At 35.6% G+C, this 7,732-nt stretch overlaps 1 pseudogene; it reads right to left on the bottom strand.

The window, feature by feature from the left end:
- Positions 1-1,423: 1,423 nt before the first annotated feature.
- LOC109674784 (von Willebrand factor A domain-containing protein 5A-like) lies at positions 1,424-7,104 on the bottom strand (annotated as a pseudogene).
- Positions 7,105-7,732: the final 628 nt, after the last annotated feature.

Raw genomic sequence — 7,732 nt, 5'->3', positions numbered from 1 at the left:
ACTACCTGCCCAACATCTTTAGCTCCATCTGAGGTCCTTTCCAATTAAGTTTTAAAACAAATTTACCCTCCCCCCAAACTATTTTTTCTCTCAATCGTTTATTGATCAATATATTTCACTCCAAGTACCAGGTTTGGGAGGTGGAATAGGAAACCACCTTGGACAAAGATCAATATTCTTTCAACCTCATTTGGGTTAGATTCCTGTGTGTTCACTTATTGTCAGCCCTTAACCTCTACATTATGTCTGTGATACAGTGAAGTATTTGAAAGATAGACCACAGACTTGCACTCCCTTTCCAGGTCTGCCTTCAACTTGACAGATTTTGGGCCCATCTAGGTAATGTAGCCAACATCCTTATGAAAATCTTGACTTCCTGGAATTCAATGACATTGGCTCTATTTTACTTCAGTCACACCCTCCCAAGTCACACCAAGCTTGTTATAATGTAGAAGTGTTCCACTTATAAAAAGTTAATTGGAGAAAATCTTACTTTTCAAATACAGAATCCAGTTTTTTCCACAATTCTGACTCAGACATTGTTGTTTTAGATGATCTTTGACCTTATCAAAAATTGTCATCAGTGTCTCTATTTTCCTTATATTATTTTCCTTACATCTTTACTTTATTCTATGTTCAGTCTACATCTCAAGTCTACTGTTTTGCACACTCACCAATGTACTAAAATCGTATCCCTAATTTCTATTAATCATACTCATCAGGCAACATCACATCACTAAAATTAAGCCAACACACTACCTGAGCATTCTTATACTAAAACTGCTAATTGTGACTAAAGTACATAAGCCAAGGTTAGTAGTTTGGTCCTACTGAGAAGTGAAGGGACCCAAACTAAACAGGACCCTCAGCACTCCTTTTGAAATGATTCTATTTCTCTCTGGATATTCTTCTTTCAACATGCCCCAATGACTCTTTGGAATTTTTGCCTTTTCCCCAAATCCACTCTTCTACCATTTCCAGTCTCAGGCATTCCATTGATCAGCCATGTGTGGTCATGAACTATCTAATTATCAAGTAGAAATTGGATTCAGATTTGAATTGTTTAAATATTCAATATTTAAATGTACTTTCTACATTTTATTATTTCCTTATTTCCTCTAAACTCTTTTATATGAAATATCTCTGAAAAAGGGACATATTCCACTCCAAGGGACAAGATATCTAAAACAAGCCAGAAAATCTAGATATGAAGGAACATGGAAAACAAAACAAATAAAGAAACTTTCACAATCTTTTCAATAATGTGTTCAGTAAATCAGGATCCCTAATCATTGCGGTGTTAAATGGGATAAGTCACCTCCTTCCCCCATTCTTGACACCAAACACATAGGACCCAAAAAAATTGTCATTGGAGTTTCTCTCAGAGCTAGGGGCTCCTAAACTGGTTGGTTGATCATATCATTTATGGCAAAGAAAGCCATAAAGGAGCTTGTGATTCAGACTCAATGCTAATACTGAACATATCTTGTTTATCTTTTTCTGGGGTTTCCTTGGAGCCAAAGTCTTTGTCTGGATAAAAGATTTTGCAGCAAGATGGTGAGTGATGTTGCTAAAAGGAAAAAATCAAAATTCCTGACAGTTAGTGAAAAAAAAACCACGTGCCAGTTAATGGTGCTGTTAAAAAGTTAATGATATCAGAAAAGTGAAAACATCACATAAAGGGAGCATTAAGACTAGAGAGATTTAGAAAGGAAAAATACTTGTAAAGCCTTAGCTGCCTATAAATTAGACAAGAGCAGAAGGAATAAAAAGGAGAGATTGCCAGGAAAAGGGTGAGAACATGAGACAGTTTCAACACATTAAAATTTCTGACTTAGAATCAATTATCATCTGAAACAAGAGACCCAAAATTATGGGAAGAGTGTAGGCTGGCTCTACCTGGCAATTGCAATCTTTTGCTGAAATCTATTGCCACTTATCAGCTCTAATGAAATTGTGAGGACTCTACCTACACTGAGAAGAAAAGCGAACAAGAAAGGGAACTCACTGGCATAATCCCAGTCAGCTGGGCATAGATGATTAACTTCTGACCCTTAAAGATGGCAGTGTGCTCTGGGGAAAGCATGCGAGCAGACAGACCAGGAGGCAAATGCCAGTTGAGATTAATGTCATCAACTACAGACTGCAGTGAACTCTTCAGGGACCTAAGAGCCTGATGGAGGATACGGAGCAGAAAAATCATAAACAGATGAGAATGACAGTTACTAATAACAGAATAGGTATTATGTATCAGGGCCTATATGACACAATATATGATGGGCCTAATACTTAATGTTATACTGGAGATAGCCATTATTTTTCCTCCTTTCACATGTTGAAGACAAATCTGAGAGATCTTACAACACAAATGTGATAGAAGCAACTATTTGGAAATGAGACCCCTAGAGGACGAAATTAGAAAACAGACAGCACTGACTGGGAAAAAAAAGGGTTAGAAATAAACAAAGATTTCTTCTCCTTGTGTATACTAATAAAATGGCATATCAATTTACCATATTAGGTATGTAATACAATATTCCTTCTTCTTTGATTTGTATCTTTCCCATGGAGGATAGTTTGCAATACCAGTAGCAAATCCCAAACAGCGACCTGGAGTCTCAACTGTGACAGCCAAAGCTCTTACTTTCTCTGTCTGTGTTCTTAAAAAGGTGCAGCTGCTTCTCTTCTTTGGGCTTCACAATTGTAAGGCCAAATGTCATTATTCAAATATTACAGTGGATCCCTCTGTTATTATTTGAAGAGTAGCCCCACTATGTGTATATTCCAAGTCTTGCTGCCATGGAGGAATGTATCCTAAAGGCAAATGAATTCCATCCTTAGAAGCAGTGTCCCCATGCTCTTTTCTACTTGGACTGGATTTTTCTACCACTGGACACATGTCCTGACCGTCACCTTGGTTTGCATCCTGTTCTTGCCTGTGGCAAAATCTGAGGTGCCCTCTGATATTTAGGCAATATTTTTTATAACACTTATGAAGGTACTTCCTCCAACACCAAATGAGAAACATCTGTAATTGTAAAGAAATGAAGATTAGAGATTGGTACTTAAAAGTGGAAGAGGCAAATTATCACAGAATAATAAAAATATATGAAAATTGTCCATATTCTTGACTAAAGATGTAATATTATCCATCAGTTATAAAGCATATTCTATATTTTATGATACATAATAAAATAATTATATAAATTTCTTAAAAAGAAGTTTCAAGTTTCATTTTGTAAATGATACCTCAGACTCAGTACTTGCTGGACATTGTCCTACACATATCTGTCCTGGAAAGCTATTCTCAAGGTGAGGATGTTTGTCTTACCTAACCACAGAACAAGTGTACCAATAGCTTCTCAACCACCATTTAGTTTCCCAGATAGAACTGTCTGTTCACAGAATTCATTGGAAATACTAACACAAGCATTTCAGAAAGCATGACAGAGACAGTTTCCAATGTAAATTGATATTCCTTTATCTTGGCCATGGATCAGTATCTTTTGATTTGTATTAGTATGAGTCATAATGTCCAAGTGTAATGACATAATTGTCAGGATTCATGCTCTAGACTTTTAGGGATAAGAACCAGAATTGAACTGATGTGGTCTTACTGGAGTCATTCTCTCTAAAGACACAGCTTGCCAATATCTTGATACAGGAACTTTTAAATTTCAAGTGATCTTTCAACTATAGCTTGCATATATGTTTTGGAAAGATTTTTAATGTATTAAACCAAATTTTACTGATGGGTTCTATGCACAGAACTCTCTAAAGTACTTCATGTGCATGATAATAATAAAATAATTATAATAATAGCAGAACTTTAGAGGAGAGCCTACTTAACAGGTGTGAGGCTCTGAGTTCAAACCCCAATGCCACCAAACAAAAACCAATAATAACAGAATTTTAAATAACACTAATATTGTATCAAGCAATTTCTGATATTTTATGTACTTTTATTCTTTTAACTCTCATTGCTGCAAATAAGTACCATTAATATCAGCATTTTCAAGTGAAGAAACCAGAGCTTAGATATTTCAGTTGATTTTTCACACACCACAAAAATAAGTCATAGTATATTATATTCCTAATATAAAAGAAAAATAATAACACTTCTTGAATCAAAGAAAAAAGAATATACTTATGAATTTGTGTGGAGAAAGATCTTGACAGCATGCAATAGCCTTATCATTAAAAAAAGATGAAAAACTTGAATAACATTAAAATGAAGAATAACTATTCCTTAAAATCTTTTAGTTTAAGGGGAAAAAAAGCTAGCCATAGATTAATAAAAACTATTTATAGAAAGTAGAGTCAACAACGTGCTTTTATGTAGACCATAAAATGAACAGCAAATCAGTAAGAACAGAAAATCTGACAGAAAAAAAATTGAAAACAGGAAAGAGCATGGAAGGTGCATGACAAAAGAGGACATTCAAATTGCCAATAAAAAGTGCATGAAGTTGCATTACCAGGAAAATGTCAGTAGAAAGTATAATGATATACCACTTAACAGGCACTAAACTGGCTAAAATTGGAAAAGACTTGATACCATATTTTGCACAGGAAATGAGACACTAGAACCATCTATAAGGTTGATGTGTATTAAGCACTTAGGAAACTATGTAGCATTCCCAAGATTATTAAAAAATGTGTATGTATATAAATATGTATATAAAGTTCTCTGTATGTATCCAAGAGTCATGTAGACAGTAAAATGCAGATGCTCTAGTTCCTTATATATTACAGTGCAACATTTGCATATGACTTACACATACTGTCTTGTATAATTTAAATCATCTTTAAATTATTATAATACATATTACAATGTAAATGATGTATAAAAATTGAATTCAGGGATGTAGAACTCTCTGAAATGGTTGGCTTACTATATAGACATAAGCAAAAATCACAGGTATAAGAAACATGCTCCCATCAGTATTATTTTCTAAACCAGACCCTATCAGCATTAGAAGCAATAAAATTATAGTCTAGTCATTCCATGGAATGATATATACATACATATACATACACATATATATGTGTATGTATATATATTACTGAAAATTATACTGGCTAAGTGTAAAATACATTTGAATCTGAACACAGTGTTGAAAGCAAGGAAAGGCTCAATGCACACAGAAAGAAACACATAGTTCATAGCTCATTTATTTTATTAACAAAACAAGCCCAAATACAGCGTAGTGCTGGTGGGAATGTAAGCTAGTACAACCACTTCAGGAAACAAAATGGAGGTTCCTTTAAAAACTAAATATAGATCTGCCATATGATCCAGCAATAGTACCTCTCCTAGAGATATACCTGAAGGAATGAGATTCAAGTTATTACAAAAAGCATCTCATATCCATGTTTATTGCAGCACTGTTTACAACAGCCAAGCTATGGAAGCAGCCAAGATGCCCCACTACTGATCAATGGATCAAAATTTGGTATTTATACACAATGGAATTTTACTCGCCATAAAGAAGAATGAAATTTTGTCATTCATAAGTAAATGGATGGATCTGGAGAACATCATCTTAAATAAAGTTAGCCAGGCTCAGAAGGCCAAAAATTGCATGTTCTCCCTCATATGTGAACTATAGACCCAAAACAAATGCAGTAATATTATTGGACATGGGTCACACACTAAGGGGAGAGCGCACACAGGAGGAATAGGGGAAGGGAAGGAAACCTAAAACTTCAATGTGGTTGATGTGTTCACTGTAGAGAAGTGAATAAAGTAATCTTAAACTGACAGAGGCCACATTGGGAAGGGGACCAGAACGAGTGAAGAGGTCTGGTAGAGAAGAACCAATGTGGGTTGTAATACACATGTGCATGGAAGCAATGTTAAGAATCTCTCTGTATAGCTATCTTTATCTCAAACTAGCAAAAACAATACGTCTTTGTCTTTCTTATTATTTCTTATGTTTTCTCTTCAACAAAATCGGAGAACAAGAGGGCGGAACAGGCTCTGCCTGGAAGCAGGGAGGGGAATGGGGGGAGGTGGCCCAAACAATGTATACACATGTAAGTACTTGTAAAAACAATAAATGGAAAGAAAAAAATGTCTGGAGCGCCATAAATCTATCATGACTAGAAATAGGATATGGTAGAAAGGGATAGAGATAGATCTGTGATAACATTCTATTTCCAGACCTGTGTGGGGGTTGTAATGTGCTCACTGTGATAATTCATCTGACTAGATATTTTTAATTTGTATACTTTTCCATATGGTTCAATTGTCAGAGATCTTTGTAGTAAAAAATAACAGTATTCAATTCTTTGTTCTGTGGTTTAGAAAATAGAAGACAGTGAGTTTTCTCTATTGTTAGTATTTGTAAAATAGTATCAGAGGAAATATATTGTCAATTATAAAACCAAAATTCTTTAAGCATTCAAACTTTTGAAAGCAAGTCAATCCTGGAATCATGTGGTCCTAGATATAGGTGGCACTAGTGTGATCCAGTCACCTCAGTCAAAATAGCAGCATCCTCATACCTGTGCTTCTTCCTGTACATCTTAACTTCTTTGATTACATGATCCATATAAGCAACTTCTCTATCTGTGAAGATGAAAAGCTGTACAAAAACAAGAAACACTCATCAACTTCATTGTGAGATACCAAAAACTGTTTTATCACAGAAGCTGTGAGGTTTCTTCAAACAAATGTGTGATACTAGTGTTCCACTGTCACCTTCACAGGGTTGACACCAGGTCTGTTCAGATACATGGGAGTTTTCAAGCCCTCTCCACACTAGCTTCATTTAATGTTTTTTGTGGCACTTCACTAAAGAATTGCCATTGTACTTAAGGAAGAAAACAAATGCTTATTGTGTTTATTTTGCTTTTCTGTATCATAGAAGACTGAATTACAGATCATATATATCAGTCACACAATAAAGCTCAGTGCCATAGATTCTTGAACTGAGTTTGCACTTTCTATATCCCTTCTATTAGCTCTGCTGTGCTTCTTACCTGAAGGGGGTGGCCTGGGATGGGGCATTGTCTATACATTTTCTTTAGTGGTGTCAAAATATTAGAGCCCCAAAATGTTGCAGACATAAGCATATTTCGCTCCATTACATTCTTCATTATTTTCTGACTGTACTTCACACTGTCTCTGAGAAAAACAAGCATTCCTGGTTACATGATGGTGGCTCCACATTTCCCATTCTGAGAATCCCCATAACACAGCATTCCTAACTGACACCCTCTATTCCTAGGTCCATTCTGCACTAAATCCTTTAAAAACATGGGTCCTCTCTTTAAAGAACCTTTTTGAGTTTTTTATGGCCTTTCTAGAAACTTACAGAAAGAGTTCCTTATAGGAAGGTCCAAATAGAAAGATTTGAAATAACAGTCATTAGGCAAACTCTTCAGAAGCAGAATCAGTGTTTCCTGAAGTTGAGAGAGGATGAGGAGAAAAAGTAAGAGGACACACATACCCCTAAACTAACCCTTAGGGTATGTTTTGTTACCCTGCTTCATGTCACCTTTAATCCCAAGGCTAGCTTCAGACTGGTCACTCCTGCTGTTGCTCATGTGGAGAATAGCCATACAACTACAAATGGACCCTAACCAAACCCATTAGATTCATATGCATGCATATGCTCCCACCCACCACAAAACCTAGATATCGCCTATCTGGTGAGTAACTCTCTTCTTTGAATACTGGTGGTGGCATAAATTTGGAAATTCCCTTTTGTTAAGGGATGTGCAA

The sequence above is a fragment of the Castor canadensis genome, chromosome 2 (assembly GCF_047511655.1).
Source record: "Castor canadensis chromosome 2, mCasCan1.hap1v2, whole genome shotgun sequence".
In the NCBI taxonomy this organism is placed as follows: domain Eukaryota; kingdom Metazoa; phylum Chordata; class Mammalia; order Rodentia; family Castoridae; genus Castor; species Castor canadensis.
Note: the sequence above shows the minus strand (reverse complement) of the source record. Positions and strands in the feature narration are given on the sequence as shown.